The sequence below is a fragment of the Salmo trutta genome, chromosome 4 (genome assembly GCF_901001165.1).
Source record: "Salmo trutta chromosome 4, fSalTru1.1, whole genome shotgun sequence".
Taxonomy (NCBI): Eukaryota; Metazoa; Chordata; class Actinopteri; order Salmoniformes; family Salmonidae; genus Salmo; species Salmo trutta.
Window position 1 is genome coordinate 36,312,594 of NC_042960.1, and position 21,014 is coordinate 36,333,607.

Genomic DNA, 21,014 nt, shown 5'->3' on the forward strand with positions numbered 1-21,014 from the left:
CAGTCACACAGTACACACAGTCATAACCAGCCATACACAGGGCCTGGTATACAAAGGCGAACACTACAAACTGACTACACCAATATAGACAAATAGTAACACTTTTTACCATCAGTTGGCGCCAAGCATTGGCACATCTATCCCAGACACAACACAGCCATCAAGGTCAGAAATACAGACATGGAAACACGCCAACCATGGTCCTAGAGAACGAAAGTAACCTACTGTATTGCATTCTCTCACAACCGTGCCATTTTGTAATGTCTGAGCTTTGGATTTCGAGGATAGAAAATTGTAAGTAAGCCTAGGCAAGAATAACAGGAAATTTGTCTGTTCCAGTGCTCCTATGTAAAATGGGAGCGGAAAGACAATTTTTTTCCCCCCCTGACTTGAGTAAAATTTCTAGTGTAGTAAGAGGACAAAAAGGTCAAAGTGCGGATGTGGACCAGCATGAACAGGTGGTGATGTTACACTGATGGTCAACTACTGGACGTGTATCATTCCATCCCACACTGACGGTCAACTACTGGCCGTGTAGCGTTCCATCCCACACTGACGGTCAACTGCTGGCCGTGTAGCGTTCCATCCTACACTGACGGTCAGCTACTGGCCGTGTAGCGTTCCATCCCACACTGACGGTCAGCTACTGGCCGTGTAGCGTTCCATCCCACACTGACGGTCAGCTACTGGCCGTGTAGCGTTCCATCCCACACTGACGGTCAGCTACTGGCCGTGTAGCGTTCCATCCCACACTGACGGTCAGCTACTGGCCGTGTAGCGTTCCATCCCACACTGACGGTCAGCTACTGGCCGTGTAGCGTTCCATCCCACACTGACGGTCAGCTACTGGCCGTGTAGCGTTCCATCCCACACTGACGGTCAGCTACTGGCCGTGTAGCGTTCCATCCCACACTGACGGTCAGCTACTGGCCGTGTAGCGTTCCATCCCACACTGACGGTCAGCTACTGGCCGTGTAGCGTTCCATCCCACACTGACGGTCAGCTACTGGCCGTGTAGCGTTCCATCCCACACTGACGGTCAGCTACTGGCCGTGTAGCGTTCCATCCCACACTGACGGTCAGCTACTGGCCGTGTAGCGTTCCATCCCACACTGACGGTCAGCTACTGGCCGTGTAGCGTTCCATCCCACACTGACGGTCAGCTACTGGCCGTGTAGCGTTCCATCCCACACACTTATATTAAGATGACGATATCTTCTGATATCTCAACTTCAAACACAAACTGTGCAAATGTTTAATATTGTAAGTATTTTTTCCTTATCTAGTACTGTACGTTTAAACGGCTAATAAACCTTATCAGTTGACATAACAATATGAAAGCTATCTATGATATACATTGCAAAAGTGATTACAGGTTAACTATCCTAATTAAGGCCACAGAACAGTTATGTTAGCCTATTCTTCTGTATGTACAGAACATTGCTCAGAAAACTCACATGCCGTTCCAGTATGATGAGGTCCAATCAGTGTATTGCCATAAATGAGTCAGCCACCAGGCGCAGATAGCGCTGAAAAATCTGTCAATTAACCCTAGTTGCTCTGGATAAGAGTGTCTTGCTAAGTGACGTAAGTATAAAATGTCAGCAAAAGTATCTGCTGTGTATCACTATACATGCCACTTCTAAACAAACAGAGATTAATTGGTATGTATTCCCTCATACCAATCTCAAATAGGACACAACTTTAGGTCATTAATGTAATTTGCCCTTTTGTACTAATACCCATAGGCACCTTGGCCTGCGTGCTCTTTATACACACATCATGTTAGACCTGTGTTCTGGAGGATACACAGAAGTACAAGAACAGTGTCCACCACCTGTATAGGATCAGTGAAGTGCAACCTTTACATCTGTCTGTACACACCTCTTTGGTTTAATATACCCTGACAACATATCATGACAAGCCCACACAGAATGGCACTGTGCCCCCCCCCCCCAACAAAAACAGACAAACGCACACTTACTCATCACTGGGGCAGTGTTGCAAAGCAGGACAGCAGTGGGTAGCAGCACACAGATTAATGATCTGTCCATTTGGAGTGATAACTGGTTGACAGCTCTAACACAGGCAGACCTGTAGACAGACTGACTGACTGGCTTAGAATTGGGCAACACACCCCTCTCTGGTACCTTTTATATCCCCCATTATTGACTAAGTCAATAATGAAGGAATCAGAAACTCTTGCACATAAACCACGCTTTCCGGCCATTTTATAAAAATGGTATTATGAAGAGGATAAAATGATTACGTGTGTGTGTGTACCTGTCTTAGAGTACAGATTAGTCTAATCTGGAACAACAATGGATGGGTCCAGTAGCGTATATAAATGACACCTTAATCAACTGAATTTATGATTTATCCCCCCCCTAAATATGTAATTGACAGATTGGCTCCTCAAGAATTAATTCAAGGCCCTAGGTAACTGTTGACTCTAAAGATATCTGTTTGATTTTGTAAAATGGTCCTGTTCTAAAAATTCCTCTCCTCTTGGCTATTGATAGAGGGGCTTACTGAATTTTAGAGTGCCAACCTACTGTAATACGATATGAGATTCAGGTTTGGTTATCTTACATTTAGCCTGAAGATGGAGCCAAAGCATGTACAGTATAGTTCATGTTGGTTAGTCATAAACCGCCGAGGGTAGACTTATATTCAGACACTGATCTCTATTCCCCATTTGCCAAGTTCTGAATGTTGGCTCATAAAGCAGTAATTTTGAACTGTTCACTACTCTGCGGAACACTGAAAATGTACTGAACAAAAATATAAACGCAACATATAAAGGGTTGGTACCATTTTTCAAGAGCTGAAATAAAAGATCACAGAAATGTTCCATATGCACAAAAAGCTTACCGTAATTTCTGGACTATAAGCCGCAACTTTTTTCCCACGCTTTGAACGTCGCGGCTTAAACAATGACGCGGCTAATATATGGATTTTTCCAGCTTTCAAATTTTTTTCTAAAAAAAACCATTCTGTGACGTGCTCAGTTTTTTGGGCGGTATGAAGCTTTCATTAGACCAATGAAATTGCCGAACGGGTTAAGGTCAAACATCTTTTTTGTTTACTTTTTAGATTAAATCTAGCGCTTTCAAACTTCCCATCATTCTGATTACGGGAGTCATTTTGTCACCCTGATTCCTGGGGGTACAACAAAGTATTTGCAGCCACTCGACATCAGTGTAAATCATGCATTTAAGGTGGCGCTCCTTGTTCAGCGGGAGGCTTGGATGACAAGTGGGGAGAAATCCTTCACTAAAACGGGCCGCATGCGAAGAGCAACTTATGGTCAAGTCTGCCAGTGGGTCCTGACAGCGTGGAGCATTGTAAAAAAATCCACTATCATCAACGGGTTTCGAAAGGCATGTAGAAGAGGGCTCAGCGGGGGATTTGCCTCCGGATGAAAGTGACGAGAGCGACAATGAAAACGATCCGGATGAAGCAATTCTGAGGCTATTCAACTCCGACACCGAAGGAGATGGTTTCAGTGCACAGGAGAAGGAAGATGGTGACCAATGACTTTCTTGGTAGGCTACTGTTTACTGCTAATTTTTTATTTTTGTTACAAGCCGTGTTTCGTTAAAGCCTAGTTATTTTTGTTACAAGCCGTGCTTCGTTAAAGCCTATTTATTTTTGTTACAAGCTGTGTTACTTTAAAGCCTGTGTAAAGTTCATTTGTTTCAATGTGCCGGTAGGCACCTGCGGCCTATAGACGTGCGGCTTATTTATGTTCAAAATAATAATTTTGTAAAAATTCAGTAGGTGCGCTTATTTCTCGCAAATGTTGTGCCCAAATTTGTTTAAATTGCTGTTAGTGAGCCTTTCTCCTTTGCCAAGGTAATCCATCCACCAGACCGGTGTGCATATCAAGAAGCTGATTAAACCGCATTGTCATTACATAGGTGCACTTTGTGCTGGGGGCAATAAAAGGCCACTCTAAAATGTGCAGTTTTGTCACACAACACAATGCCTCAGATGTCTCAAGTTTTGAGGGAGTGTTCAATTGGCATGCTGACTGCAGAAACAGAGATGTTGCCAGATAATTTAATGTTAATTTGGCAGTACGTCCAACCGGTCTCACAACAGCAGACCACGTGTAACAACCCCAGACCAGGACCTCCATCTAGCTTCTTCACCTGCAGGATCGTCTGAGGTGGGTGGGGGTGGGTGCTGAGGATTATTTCTGTCTGTAATAAAGCTCTTCTGTGGGAAAAAAACACATTCTGATTGGCTGGACCTGGCTCCCCAGTGGGTGGTTGAGCCTATGCCATCCCATGGCTGCACCCTTGCCGAGTCATGTGAAATCCATAGATTAGGGCCTAATGAATTTATTTAAAATTGACTGATTTCCTTCTATGAACTATAATTCAGTCAAATCTTTGAAATTGTTGCATATTGCATTTATATTTTTGTTCAGTATAGATACATTTGGCTTCTTCAACCTGTCATGACATGTCTTAACCACTAGATGAGCTGTAATAATAGGAGTAGGAAATGCTGGAGGACAAATTTTAAGAACAAACTGGAAAAGAGGGTGTGAAGTATAAAGGTGTTAAAATGTATGAATCAGAGTATTTGCACATAAAACAGGACATTCTTTGGCAACAGGTGCATGTGCTATTGTCTTGACTTTCTCCTGTCTTATCCGGTGTCCTGTGTGAATTTAAGTATGCTCTCTCTAATTCTCTATTTCTTTCTTTCTCTCAGAGGACCTGAGCCCTAGGACCATGCCTCAGGACTACCTGGCCTGATGACTCCTTGCTGTCCCCAGTCCACCTGGCCGTGCTGCTGCTCCAGTTTCAACTGTTCTGCCTGCGGCTATGGAACCCTGACCTGTTCACCGAGCGTGCTACCTGTCCCAGACCTGCTGTTTTCAACTCTCTAGAGACAGCAGGAGCGGTAGAGATACTCTGAATGATCGGCTATGAAAAGCCAACTGACATTTACTCCTGAGGTGCTGACCTGTTGCACCCTCGACAACCACTGTGATTATTATTATTTGGCCATGCTGGTCATCTATGAACATTTGAACATCTTGGCCATGTTCTGTTATAATCTCCACCGGCACAGTCAGAAGAGGACTGGCCACCCCTCATACCCTGGTTCCTCTCTAGGTTTCTTCCTAGGTTCTGGCCTTTCTAGGGAGTTTTTCCTAGCCACCGTGCTTCTACACCTGCATTGCTTGCTGTTTGGGGTTTTAGGCTGGGTTTCTGTACAGCACTTTGAGATATCAGCTGATGTAAGAAGGGCTTTATAAATACATTTGATTTGATCTATCGTCCACCCTCCGCCAAGAACTGTGTACTAAACAAACTCTCTGATTTAATTGCCATTTTTATTATGACCTTTTTTTGTGACCTTTATTTTGGTGACTTTGATTGCATTGCATCTATATCTGACCCAGAGTTGGCTCTGAAACACTTCACAAATGTTTTCAATTGTATTGTAGATAAACATGCTCCCTTTAAAAAACTGAGCATTAAAAATCGGTCTAGCCCTTGGTTCAGTCCAGAGCTATCTGAAGCCATACATAAGAGAAATGCTGCCTGGGCAAAAGCTAGATTCACAGACTCGGGCCCAGACTGGCATTCTTGTAGGCGATTTGAGAAATCTGTGTGTAAAACTAGTTAAAAAAAGCAAAATCAGATTATCACGTTAATACACAATTTGAATGTACAGGGAACCAAGTTAAATTCTGGAAAGCTGTTAAATCACTGAAGGGTTGTGTCTCCTCTCCCCCAAGAAATGTATTTAGATTCTGGCCCTATTACTGACAAAATGTATATCATTAATGCATTTAATCACCATTTTATATTTGAATGTATTTCAAAGCCAGCTCTTGAAAAGAGTAGTTTGGGTGTTGATAGTGAAAATCTATTGAATGATACTGAAAATGCTGGTCAGGAGTTTTCTTTTCGAAAATTCACTGATAAAGAAGTCCTGGATGCTTTGTTAACATTAGACAAAAGAAAATCTACAGGGGTTGATCATTTGGAGCCTGATCTGCTTAAGTGTGCAGCACCCCGTATCGCTGGCTCAGTAGCCCACATTTTTTATTTAACATTACTATCAGGAAGTATTCCAAAAGCATGGAAATCCGCATATGTGCTGCCACTCCATAAGGGTGGGGCTGAAAATGATCTTGACAACTATCGCCCCAATTCAAGACTACCTTGTTGAGCTAAGATTCTTGAATCCTTGGTTAATGTACAACTTCGTTCCTATTTAGCTGATAATTGTATTATTAATATAAACCAACCAGGGCCTGGGCATAGTACTATCACAGCAACCACGCTAGTTGTTAATGATCTTGTCAATGCCTTGGATGCTAAAAAATGCTGTGCTGCCTTGTTCATTGACCTGTCAAAGGCGTTCGACACTGTTGATCATTCTGTTTTGCTGAAGAAATGATCAAGAGTAGGCCTGGGATATACAGCCCGTTTATGGTTTCAGAATTATCTTAGCGACAGAACTCAGGCCATCTTCATAGATGGGGTTAAATCTGAATTTCTTGAAATTCAGTAAGGTTTTCCTCAGGGTTCGATTTTGGGTCCATTATTGTTCCCTTTGTATATTGATGGCATATGAAACACTGTTAATAATTGTAACATTCATCTCTATGCAGATGACACAATTTTGTATTCCTGTGCCACCTCAATGAAGTAGGCCATTTGTGAACTTCAGCAAGAACAGATCTTATTCAGATTAAAGAGAATGAGGGTGAAGATGCAGAGAGCATGGTAAAAAAAACCTGGTTAAAGCGCTACAAATCCCAGACGATACAGTCGACAAAATCAAACTCGCACGTGTACACCGTTTCTGACAGGACAGCGATACGAGCGCCCAATTGTTGCCAAATTTGCATTCTTTAAAGATAAAATAATGGTTAAAAGCCTGGGCAAACACTCATCGGCATGAAAATAGGCATGAACGATCAGTTCCTGAAGGAAATTGCAGGATGGCGCAAGTTCGGAACACACTCTTCAAAAAGAATAGACCAAAAAGGGAAACCCGTAACTTTCGTAGTCGATAAGCTAGCTGTACATACAGTTGAAGTCGGATGTTTACATACACCTTAGCCAAATACATTTAAACTCAGTTTTTCACAATTCCTGACATTTAATCCTAGTAAAAATTCCCTGTCTTAAGTCAGTTAGGATCACCACTTTATTTTAAGAATGTGAAATGTCAGAATAATTGTAGAGTGATTTATTTCAGCTTTTATTTCTTTCATCACATTCCCAGTGGGTCAGAAGTTTACAAACCCTCAATTAGTATTTGGTAGCATTGCCTTTAAATTGTTTAACTTGGGTCAAACGTTTCAGGTAGCCTTCCACAAGCTTCCCACAATAAGTTGGGTGAATTTTGGCCCATTCCTCCTGACAGAGCTGGTGTAACTGAGTCAGGTTTGTAGGCCTCCATGCTCGCACACGCTTTTTCAGTTCTACCCACAAATGTTCTATAGGATTGAGGTCAGGGCTTTGTGATGGCCACTCCAATACCTTGACTTTGTTGTCCTTAAGCCATTTTGCCACAACTTTGGAAGTATGCTTGGGGTCATTGTCTATTTGGAAGACCAAGCTTTAACTTCCTGACTGATGTCTTGAGATGTTGCTTCAATATATCCACATAATTTTCCATCCTCATGAAGCCATCTATTTTGTGAAGTGCACCAGTCCCTCCTGCAGCAAAGCACCCCCACAACATGATACTGCCACTCGAGGTCGACCGATTAATCGGAATGGCCGATTTAATTAGGGCCGATTTCAAGTTTTCGTAACAATCTGTAATCGGTATTTTTGGACGCCGATTTTATTTTATTCATTTTTTTTTCTTTTTTTACACCTTTATTTAACAAGGCAAGTCAGTTAAGAACACATTCTTATTTTCAATGATGGCCTAGGAACGGTGGGTTAACTGCCTTGTTCAGGGGCAGAACGACAGATTTTTACCTTGTCAGCTCGGGGATTCAATCTTGCAACCTTACGGTTAACTAGTCCAACGCTCTAACCACCTGCTTTACATTGCACTCCACGAGGAGCCTGCCTATTACGCGAATGCAGTAAGAAGCCAAGGTAAGTTGCTAGGTAGCATTAAACTTATCTTATAAAAAACAATCAATCAATCATAATCACTAGTTAACTACACATGGTTGATGATATTACTGGTTTATCTAGCCTGTCCTGCGTTGCATATAATCGATGCGGTGCGCATTCGCGAAAAAGGAAATCCAGGTTAGCAGGCAATATTAACCAGCTGAAATTGTCACTTCTCTTGCGTTCATTGCACGCAGAGTCAGGGTATATGCAACAGTTTGGGCCGCCTGGCTCATTGCGAACTAATTTGCCAGAATTTTACGTAATTATGACATAACATTGAAGGTTGTGCAATGTAACAGGAATATTTAGACTTATGGATGCCACCCGTTAGATAAAATACGGAACGGTTCCGTATTTCACTGAAAGAAAAAAGTTTTTGTTTTCGAGATGATAGTTTCCAGATTCGACCATATTAATGACCTAAGGATCGTATTTCTGTGTGTTTATTATATTATAATTAAGTCTATGATTTGATAGAGCAGTCTGACTGAGCGGTGGTAGGCACCAGCAGGCTCGTAAGCATACATTCAAACAGCACTTTCGTGCGTTTTGCCAGCAGCTCTTCGCTGTTTATGACTTCAAGCCTATCAACTCCCAAGATTAGGCTGGTGTAACCGATGTGAAATGGCTAGCTAGTTAGCCGGGTGAACGCTAATAGCGTTTAAAACGTCACTCGCTCTGAGACTTGGAGTAGTTGTTCCCCTTGCTCTGCATGGGTAACGCTGCTTCGAGGGTGGCTGTTGTCGTTGTGTTCCTGGTTCGAGCCCAGGTAGGAGCGAGGAGAGGGACGGAAGCTATACTGTTACACTGGCAATACTAAAGTGCCTATAAGAACATCCAATAGTCAAAGGTATATGAAATACAAATCATATAGAGAGAAATAGTCCTATAATTCCTATAATGACTACAACCTGAAACTTCTTACCTGGGAATATTGAAGACTCATGTTAAAAGGAACCACCAGCTTTCATATGTTCTCATGTTCTGAGGAAGGAACTTAAACGTTAGCTTTTCTTACATGGCACTTTTACTTTCTTCTTTGTTTTTGCATTATTTAAACCAAATTGAACATGTTTCATTATTTATTTGAGGCTAAATTGATTTTATTGATGTATTATATTAAGTTAAAATAAGTGTTCATTCAGTATTGTTTTACTTGTCATTATTACAAATAAATAAAAAAATCAGCCGATTAATCGGCATCGGCTTTTTTTGGTCCTCCAATAATCTGTATCGGCGTTGAAAAATCATAATCGGTCGACCTCTAACTGCCACCCCCGTGCTTCACGGTTGGGATGGTGTTCTTCAGCTTGCAAGCCTCCCCCTTTTTCCCCCAAACATAACGATGGTCATTATGACCAAACAGTATTTTTGTGTTGTCAGACCAGAGGACATTTCTCCAATCTTTGTCCCCATTTGCAGTTGCAAACCGTAGTCTGTTTTTTTTAATCGCGGTTTTGGAGCATTAGCTTCTTCCTTGCTGAGCGGCCTTTCAGGATATGTCGATATAGGACTCATTTTAATGTGGATATAGATACTTTTGTACCTGTTTCCTCCAGCATCTTCACAAGGTCCTTTGCTGTTGTTCTGAGATTGATTTGCACTTTTCACACCAAAGTAGGTTCATCTCTAGGAGACAGAACAAGTCTCCTTCCTGAGCGGTATGACAGCTGCGTGGTCCCATGGTGTTTATACTTGCGTACTGTTGTTTGTACAGATGAACGTGGTACCTTCAGGCGTTTGGAAATTGCTGCCAAGGATGAACCAGACTTGTGGAGGTCTACAATTTGTTTGCTGAATTCTTTTGATTTTCCCATGATGCCAAGCAAAGAGGCACTGAGTTTGGCCTTGAAGGTTGGCCTTGAAATACACTGCTCAAAAAAATTAAGGGAACACTAAAATAACACATCCTAGATCTGAATGAATGAAATAATCTTATTAAATACTTTTTTTTTTACATAGTTGAATGTGCTGACAACAAAATCACACAAAAATAATCAATGGAAATCCAATTTATCAACCCATGGAGGTCTGGATTTGGAGTCACACTCAAAATTAAAGTGGAAAACCACACTACAGGCTGATCCAACTTTGATGTATTGTCCTTAAAACAATTCAAAATGAGGCTCAGTAGTTTGTGTGGCCTCCACGTGCCTGTATGACCGCCCTACAACGCCTGGGCATGCTTCTGATGAGGTGGCGGTTGATCTCCTGAGGGATCTCCTCCCAGACCTGGACTAAAGCATCCGCCAACTCCTGGACAGTCTGTGGTGCAACGTGGCGTTGGTGGATGGAGCGAGACATGATGTCCTAGATGTGCTCAATTGGATTCAGGTCTGGGGATTGGATCAATGCCTTCCTCTTGCAGGAACTGCTGACACACTCCAGCCACGAGGTCTAGCATTGGCTTGCATTAGGAGGAACCCAGGGCCAACCGCACCAGCATATGGTCTCACAAGGGGTCTGAGGATCTCATCTAGGTACCTAATGGCAGTCAGGTTACCTCTGGCGAGCACATGGAGGGCTTTGCAGCCCCCCAAAGAAATGCCACCCCACACCATGACTGACCACCGCCAAACCGGTCATGCTGGAGGATGTTGCAGGCAGCAGAACGTTCTCCATGGCTTCTCCAGACTCTGTCACGTCTGTCACATGTGCTCAGTGTGAACCTGCTTTCATCTGTGAAGAGCACAGGGCGCCAGTGGTGAATTTGCCAATCTTGGTGTTCTCTGGCAAATGCCAAACGTCCTGCACGGTGTTAGGCTGTAAGCACAACCCCCACCTGTGGACGTCAGGCCCTCATACCACCCTCATGGAGTCTGTTTCTGACCGTTTGAGCAGACACATGCACATTTGTGGCCTGCTGGAGGTCATTTTGCAGGGCTCTGGCAGTGCTCCTCCTGGTCCTCCTTGCACAAAGGCGGAGGTAGCGGTCCTGCTGCTGGATTGTTGCCCTCCTACGGCGTCCTCCACGTCTCCTGATGTACTGGCCTGTCTCCTGGTAGCGCCTCCATGCTCTGGACACTACGCTGACAGACACAGCAAACCTTCTTGCCACAGCTCGCATTGATGTGCCATCCTGGATGAGCTGCACTACCTGAGCCACTTGTGTGGGTTGTAGACTCCGTCTCATGCTACCACTAGAGTGAAAGCACCGCCAGCATTCAAAAGTGACCAAAACATCAGCCAGGAAGCATAGGAACTGAGAAGTGGTCTGTGGTCACCACCTGCAGAACCACTCCTTTATTGGGGGTGTCTTACTAATTGCCTATAATTTCCACCTGTTGTCTATTCCATTTGCACAACAGCATGTGACATTTATTGTCAATCAGTGTTGCTTCCTAAGTGGACAGTTTGATTTCACAGAAGTGTGATTGACTTGGAGTTACATTGTGTTGTTTAAGTGTTCCCTTTATTTTTTGAGCAGTGTACATCCACATGTACACCTCCATTTGACTGAAATGATGTAAATTAGCCTATCAGAAGCTTCTAAAGCCAGGACATAATTTGCTGAAATTTTCTAAGCTGTTTAAAGACAGTCAACTTAGTGTATGTAAACTTTTGACCCACTGGAATTGTGATACAGTGAATTATAAGTGAAATAATCTGTCTGTAAACAATGGTTGGAAAAATGACTTGTGTCATTCACAAAGTAGATGTCCTAACCGACTTGCCAAAACTATAGTTTGTTAACAAGAATTTTGTGGTGTGGTTGAAAAACGAGTTTTAATGACTCCAACCTAAGTGTATGTAAAGAGTGCCTTATTTGACACGAAACCAACAACATTAGTTACTAATAACATAAATTGCTAATGTATTATGTAAAATGTGGATTTTATGATGTAACGTCAACTTTATATATTTCTATCCCGGGACTATTCATTTTCCAGCTCACCCACAGCAATTCTCCATGGATCTGCTGTGGATTACCCAGAATCCCGTACCTTTATCACTGAGTGTATTAGACAATGTAAACACACTAATCCACCAGGAGGTGGCACAATACCCATTTAACAACTTAATTACACCGTTACAATTGCACAGGGTGTGAACAATTATGTAAATAAGACATTTCTGTTTATTATTTTTAATACATTTACAAACATTTCTAAACTGTTTTCGCTTTGCCATTATGGGGTATTGTGTGTAGATTATTAGTTTAATTCATTGTAGAATAAGGCTATAATGTAACAAAATGTGGAAGAAGGGAAGGGGTCTGAATACTTTCCGAATGCACTGTATACAAATGTACAGTGGGTATATGGTTTATATACGGTGGATGTACAAATTTACAGTATCAGTATGAATATATCTAAATGCAGATAGATTAACAGAGTACAATGCAGTATAGTGCAGTTATTTTGTGTACAGTTCAGAGATGGGTTGTGCAGCATAGAGTGCATAGTCCTTTAGTCTCTAAATTCTGTTGAAGTGAGGATTTGTTCATGAGTGAACTGAACCGCCTGCCAGAGGGGAGTTTTTGGAAGATGGGGTAACTTGGTTGGGAGGGGTCGGTGATGATCTTTACTGCATGCTTCTTTGCCCTGGAGTTGTGCAGGACCTTGATGGATGGCATGTGGCAGCCGATGACCTTCTCTGCAGACTGGACAATGCGTTGCAGTAAGCCCTTGCAGCGGGCAGACGCAGACCCAAACCAGACGGTGATGGAGGTGAGGATGGACTCAACGATTGATGCATAAAATCAGATCGTAATTGACTGGGAGATTTCGTTTTTTCAGCTGCCGCATGTAGTACATCCGCTGGTGTGCCTTCTTGGTGACCGCTGTGATGTTGTCCACCCACTTGAGGGAGATGATGGTACCTAGTCATTTAAATTTCAGCCATGCTAACAGCAGAGAGATGGTGGGAGGGGCGTTCTCTGAAGTCAACTACCATTTCCACAGCTTTGTCTGTGTTGAGTTCCAGGTTTTTTGCGACTGCACCAGGCCACTAGCCGGTCATCTTCTCCATTGTACATTTACATTTTAGTCATTTAGCAGACACTCTTATCCAGAGCGACTTACAGTAGTGAATGCATACATTTCATTAAAAAAAATTATTCTCCGTACTGGTCCCCCGTGGGAATCAAACCCACAACCCTGGCGTTGCAAACACTATGCTCTACCAACTGAGCCACACGGGACCATAGACTCATCGCCGTCGATGATGATACTGACCAGAATAGTGTCATCTGCAAACTTGAATAGTTTGACAGATGCATTGTTAGAGGTGCAGTCATTGGTGTAGAGTAGAGGTGAGAGCACGCATCCTTGTGGCGCTCCTGTTCTGAGGGATAAAGAGTCCGAAAGGTGTTTTTCCCAGCTTCACAGCTTGCTTCTGGTTGGTCAGGAAGTCAGTGATCCACTGACAGATGGAGCTGGACAGGTTCAGCTGGGAGAGATTGACTTGTAGCAGTTCTGGGATGATGGTATTGAATACAGAGCTAAAATCCACAAACAATATCCTTCCATATGGCTTCAGGTTATCGAGGTGTTTGAGGATGTAGTGTAGGCCCATGTTGACAACGTAGTCCACAGACCTGTTAGCTCTGTACGTAAACTGCAGTGGGTTGAGGGAGGCGTTAGTGATGGTTTTAAGATGTTACAGTACCAGGCGCTCAAAGGTTTTCATAATGACACAGGTCTATAGTTGTTCAGGCACAACTTTAGTTTTTTCGGGACTGGAACAATGATGGAAGATTTTAAACAGGCAAGAACAATGCATTGCTCTAATGACTGGTTGAAAATGTCAGTGTAAAACAGGGGAGAGCTGGTTAGCGTAGTGCTGAAGTGTGGTTGGAGAGACCTTGTCATGGCCGGAAGCCTTTCTGCGGTTCTGTTTCATAAAGTGTCTGTTGACCTGCTCTGTGATGACCAGGGGTGGGGGAAGGGGTGGAGCGCAGCATGGGACTGGCTGTGGGGAAGGAGGGGGCCAGGGGGTTCCTGGAATGGCAGAAGAGTGGAGGAGTGGCAAGGAGCGGAAGGTGGAGGGGGGTATTGCCCTGGTGATTGAGGGGCATTTGTGAGTCAAATCTGCAGTAGAACTGGTTTAGTTTATTTGGCAGTGAGGGGCTGTCTGCTGTCGGGGGAGCTTTAGGTTGGATGTTGGTAATTTGTTTCAGTCCTTTCCAGACAGACGAGAAGTCGTTGCTGGAGTGCTGTTGCTCTAGCCTGTCTTTGTACTAATGTTTGGCGTGCCTTAATTCCAGAGTGTAGCTTTTTCTTGGCCTCTCTATAGAGGATCTTGGTCTTGCTTCTGTAGGCTTCCTCTTTGGCACTGCGGCGAGCCCTAAGCTCACCAGTGAACCATGGCTTGTCATTGCTGTGTGATAGAATATCTGATGGTATGCAGTTCTCCTCACATACACTGATGTAGGACGTGACCCTGTCTGTGTATTCGTATATGTTGTCATTGAATATGTTCCAATCCGTGGTGTCTAGGCAGTCCTTTAACTCCTCAATGGTCTCGCCAGTCCATTTCCACACTGTATGTTTGACAGAATTGGCGGTTTTTAGTTTCTGTCTGTAAGAGGGGATGAGGTTTAGATAGTTTTGTATATTTTGGGGAATATTCATAGGTGGAAACTTTCCGTGGGAATTAATGGGAATATTTGGGAATTAATAGAAATATATGCAAATTAATAATAATACCATTTAAATGTAGATGTTTTTTGCATTGGATATATTTACCATATATGGAGACAGAAACATAAACCTTTCACCTTATCATAAGTAGACATAATTGCAAATGATTAAATCCTTCCAAAAGAAACGATTTAGTTACAAATTGAACTTTAATTAAATGAGTTGACTCTTCACATGGGATGATTTCACTAAACGACAAAAGAAAGGGAATATTGAATGATCCCCAACGTTGTCAACATCCAAAACGTTGTCAACATGCATCTGTAAAATGATAGTGTAGAAACTAAAGCATTGGCTGTCTTCCTCTCAGGCTTCCATGTCTTCTCCCTGGACCTCCTCAGTGTCACACTCTTGAACATCAGACTCTGAGGCCTCATCTTCACTGTCACTTTCCAACCTTGCTGAGGATGGCTTGTTGTCAGGTTCTAAAAGCCTCAAATTTGCCCTGATGGCCACCAATTTTTCAACCTTTGTATTGGTCAGCCTGTTGCGTGCTTTGGTGTGTGTGTGTTCCCAAACAAGGACCAGTTTGAGGTGCCTGATGTTGGTGAGATTTGGAGGATGATGGAGGCAACAGGGGAAAGAGCCTCATATCCATAAAGTCCCTTCCACCAGGTGGCTGATGAGATATGTTTGCATGACTGCCATATTGCATCTCCATCCCAAAGCCCTTGCTTGGAAGTGTACTTCGCCAGACTGCCAAGAACCTTGCCCTCATCCAGGCCAATGTGGCAAGACACGTTATTGATGACACCATACGTCTTGTTGATCTCTGCACCAGACAGGATGCTCTTGCCAGCATACTTGGGGTCCAACATGTACACTGTGGCGTGAATGGGCTTCAGGCAGAAGTCTTAACGCTTTTTGATGTATTTCAGAACTGCAGTTTCCTCTGGTTGGAGCAACGGTCAAGTGGGAAGGGCAGTACAGATTTATTATCTTACATCTGCAGGCAGAGTCTGAACATTAGACAGGATGGCATTGTCTCCCTCAATCTGTGCAATGGCTACTGCTATAGGTTTTAGTAGTTTCAGGCAGCTTACCGCTCTCTCCCAAAATATATCATCCAGGAGGATCCTCTTGATGGGGCTGTCGATATCGGCAGACTGTGATATGGCCATTTCTTGGAGAGACTCCTCCCCCTCCAGGAGACTGTCAAACATGATGACAACACCACCCCAACAGGTGTTGCTGGACAGATTCAATGCAGTTCTCTTATTCTTCTCACTTTGCTTGGTGAGGTAGATTGCTGCTATAACTTGATGACCCTTCACATACCTAACCATTTCCTTGGCTCTCTTGTAGAGTGTATCCATTGTTTTCAGTACCATGATGTTCTTGAGGAGCAGATTCAATACATGAGCAGCACAGCCAATGGGTGTGATGCGAGGGTAGGACTCCTCCACTTTAGACCAAACATTGTTCATGTTCGCTAAAATCACCATAAAAATCTGTCAATTTAAGCTAGAGATGTTTTTTTTTTTGCATTTGTTGCGTCTGAATTCACCACATCTGCTGATGTGGCACTTTCACATCCGCGGTGAAAGGTGACGGAGCTAGAGAGATGTTTGTCAGACCATGAAACATCCCAAAAAATTGGTCTTCTCACAAAATCTTCTGTAGCATCCAAAAGATTTGGCCTATAAACTATTATCGACCTCTCTGTGGAAAGATGATAATCTCACAAACACAATGGTGTTCTCTGTTTTGCTCTACGACCACAAGTGTCTTGGGACTCGTCTAAAATCCTCTGATAAGCCAAAATCTGTCTGTAGCATCCGAACAGTTTGGGATTCACACTGTGACCCCTCTGTTGAAATGTGAGACTCTCACAAAGACATACATGTCGGTTGTTTTGCTCTATTAATGGAAGTATATATGGAGATTAAGTGCCAAAAAATAAGGGGTTAACCCTTGTGTAGTCTTAACATTCTGTATACTCCCCTTGTCCTAAGGGTAAAAAATCACCCGCCCTCACTAAACCCCTAAAATGAAGCAGATTAATTGAATTTGAATCCCCAATCTATTTTGCATGAAGATACAACTTGTCATTCATACAAGTGCATTTCCCAGCTGCTCCAGGAACACCCTCCTCTTGTTCCACTTATCAGCCATCCAGGTAGGGTTGATCTTGTTCCATATTATGAAAGCATTGTATGAGGACACATCAAGGATGTTATGGAAGATGACTAGGGGCCAGCGGGCTTTCATCCTAATGCAGCTGGAAGTTCCAATCACCTTGTCCAGGTTGTCCACGCCTCCTTTGTTGTGGTTGTATTTCAGGATAACTGGCTTCCTGTCCTCACGATCACTGATCTCAGCCATTTTGTGCAGTGTGCTCAGGACCACATTCTTGTTCCTCTTTGGGAGATAAGAAACTGAAGGTGGGGGTGAAGGCAAACTTTGATGAGAAGGCCTCTCTCCCCCTTGTTGTGAGGTGCGTAGGGGAAGCTCAGGCTTGTTCTTTCTAACTTTGCCAACCATGGTAATCTTCCTCTTCAGGAGCTGCTGGCTGAGTTCATAAGAAGTGAAGAAATTGTCACACGTGACATTGTGTCCCCTCAGTCCATCTGTCACATCAAGCACAACCTGCATCCCCTGGTTCTTCTCTGGGCCTATCACTCGGCTACACAGCTGATGCTTCCTGAACTGTTTCAATAACACGGTACCTCATTTTGTTTACCTGTCGGCCCCAGCCTCAAACTTAGGTCTTGTATGTACCTAATTGACCCGCTCTGCCGATTCATCGCCATTTACTCGTTGTCTTAGCTCCTGATCAACACGTGATTTCTTTATGCCTCTCTCTGTCAATATGCCTTGTCTACTGCTGTCTTGGCTAGTTTTTACTGTTTTATTTCACTGTAGAGCCTTCAGTCCTGCTCAGACTGCCTTAGATAGCTCTTTCGTCCCACCCCACACACATGCGGAGACCTCACCTGGCTTAACATGTCCCTCCAGAGACGAAACCTCTCTCATCGTCACTCAACGCCTAAGTTTACTGCCACTGTACTCACATCCTACCACACCCTTGTCTGTACATTATGCCTTGAATCTATTCTACCACGCCCGAAATCGGCTCCTTTTATTCTCTGTCCCCAACGCACTAGACGATCAGTTCTTATAGCCTTTAGCCGCACCCTTATCCTACTCCTCCTCTGTTCCTCTGGTGATGTAGAGGTTAACCCAGGCCCTGTAGCCCCCAGTTCCAGTCCTATTCCCCAGGCGCTCTCATTTGTTGACTTATGTAACTGTAAAAGCCTTGGTTTCATGCATGTTAACATCAGAAGCCTCCTCCCTAAGTTTCTTTTATTCACTGCTTTAGCACACTCCGTCAACCCTGTTATAGCCGTGTCTGAATCCTGGCTTAGGAAGGCCCTCCAAAATTCTGAAATTTCCATCCCCAACTACAACATTTTCCGCCAAGATAGAACTGCCAAAGGGGGTGGAGTTGCAAACTACTGCAGAGATAGTCTGCTGAGTTCTGTCATGCTATCCAGGTCTGTGCCCAAACAGTTCGAGCTTCTACTTTTAAAAATCCACCTTTCCAGAAATAAGTCTCTCACTGTTGCCGCTTGTTATAGACCACCCTCAGCCCCCAGTTGTGCCCTGGACACCATATGTGAATTAATTGCCCCCCATTATCTTCAGAGTTTGTACTGTTAGGTGACCTAAACTGGGGTATGCATAACACCTCAGCCGTCCTACAATCTAAGCTAGATGCCCTCAATCTCACACAAATTATCATGGAACCTACCAGGTACAACCCTAAATCCGTAAACACGGGCACCCTCATAGATATCATCCTGACCAACCTGCCCTCTAAATACACTTCTGCTGTCTTCAACCAGGATCTCAGCGATCACTGCCTCATTGCCTGCATCCGTAAATGGTCTGCGGTCAAACGACCACCCCTCATTACTGTCAAACGCTCCCTAAAACACTTCAGCGAGCAGGCCTTTCTAATCGACCTGGCCCGGGTATCCTGGAAGGATACTGAACTCATTCCGTCAGTAGAGGATGTCTGGTTATTCTTTAAAAGTGCTTTCTTCACCATTTTAACCTGTCTGGGATAGGGGGCAGTATTTTCACGGCCGGATAAAAAACGTACCCGATTTAAACTGGTTACTACTCTTGACCAGAAACGAGAATATGCATATTATTAGTAGATTTGGATAGAAAAACACTCAAGTTTCAAAAATTGTTTGAATGGTGTCTGTGAGTATAACAGAACTCATATGGCAGGCAAAAACCTGAGAAGATTCCACGCAGGAAGTGGCCTGTCTGACAATTTGTAGTCCTTCTGTTGCATCTCTATCGAAATTACAGTATCTGTGCTGTTACGTGACACTTTCTAAGGCTTCCATTGGCTCTCCAAAGCCTTCAGAAACCGGATTGACGCGTCTCCTGTCTCTGGGCAGATAACAGCAGCACAGTTTGTCAGTGGACTGCCTGGTGACAGCGAGACTGGAGATGCGCGGTCACGAGACCTCGCCATTTTTTCTATTCCTTTTTGAATGAATGCAGCATTGCCCGGTTGGAATATTATCGCTGTTTTACGAGAAAAATAGCATAAAAATTGATTTTAAACAGCGTTTGACATGCTTTTAAGTATGGTAATGGAACATTTTGAAATTGTTTGTCACGAAATGCGCTCGCGCGTTACCCTCTGGATAGTGACCTGAACGCACGAACAAAACGGAGGTATTTGGATATAACTATGGATTATTTGGAACAAAAACAACATTTGTTGTTGAAGTAGAAGTTCTGGGAGTGCATTCTGATGAAGAACAGCAAAGGTAATACCTTTTTTTAATAGTAATTCTGAGTTTAGTGAGCCCCGAAGTTGGCGGGTGTCTGAATAGCTAGCCTGTGATGGCTGAGCTATGTACTCAGAATATTGCAAAATGTGCTTTCGCCGAAAAGCTATTTTAAAATCTGACATAGCGATTGCATAAAGGAGTTCTGTATCTATAATTCTTAAAATAATTATGTATTTTGTCAACGTTTATGATGATTAATTTAGTAAATTCACCGGAAATTTTCGGTGGGAATGCTAGTTCTGAACATCACATGCTAATGTAAAAAGCTGTTTTTTGATATAAATATGAACTTGATTGAACAAAACATGCATGTATTGTATAACATAATATCCTAGGAGTGTCATCTGATGAAGATCATCAAAGGTTAGTGCTGCATTTAGCTGTGGTTATGGTTTTTGTGACATTATTGCTTGCTTTGAAAATGGCTGTGATTATTTTTGGCTGGGTACTCTCCTGACATAATCTAATGTTTTGCTTTCGCTGTAAAGCCTTTTTGAAATCGGACAAGGTGGTTGGATTAACGAGTCTTATCTTTCAAATGGTGTAAAATAGTCATATGTTTGAGAAATTGAAGTTATAGCATTTTTAAGGTTTTTGAATTTCGCGCCATGCTCTACCATTGGATATTGGTGAGGTGTTCCGCTAGCGTAATGTCTAGATGCAAGAGGTTTAAATAAGCATGCCCCATTAAAAAATGTAGAACTAAGAAAAGATATAGCCCTTGGTTCACTCCAGACCTGACTACCCTTGACCAGCACAAAAACATCCTGTGGCGTACTGAATTAGAATCGAGTAGCCCACGCGATATGCAACTTTTCAGGGAAGTTAGGAACCAATATACACAGGCAGTTAGGAAAGCAAAGGCTAGCTTTTTCAAACAGAAATTTGCATCCTGTAGCACAAACTCCAAAAAGTTCTGGGACACTGTCACCACTGATAAATCTACGATTATCGAGAATTTCAAGAAGCATTTTTCTACTGCTGGCCATGCTTTCCACCTGGCTACCCCTACCCCAACCAACATTTCTGCTTCCCCAAATCCAGATAGCGGGTGTTCTGAAAGAGTTGCAACATCTGGACCCCTACAAATCAGCTGTGCTAGACAATCTGGACCCTCTCTTTCTAAAATTATCCGCCGCAATTGTTGCAACCCCTATTGCTAGCCTGTTCAACCTCTCTTTCGTATCTTCTATATCCCTAAAGATTGGAAAGCTGCCACGGTCATCCCCCTCTTCAAAGGGGGTGACACTCCAGACCCAAACTGTTACAGACCTATAACTATCCTACCCTGCCTTTCTAAAGTCTTCGAAAGCCAAGTTAACAAACAGATCACCAACCATTTCAAATTTCACCGTACCTTCTCCGCTATGCAATCTGGTTTCCAAGCTGGTCATGGGTTCACCTCAGCCACACTCAAGGTCCTAAACGGT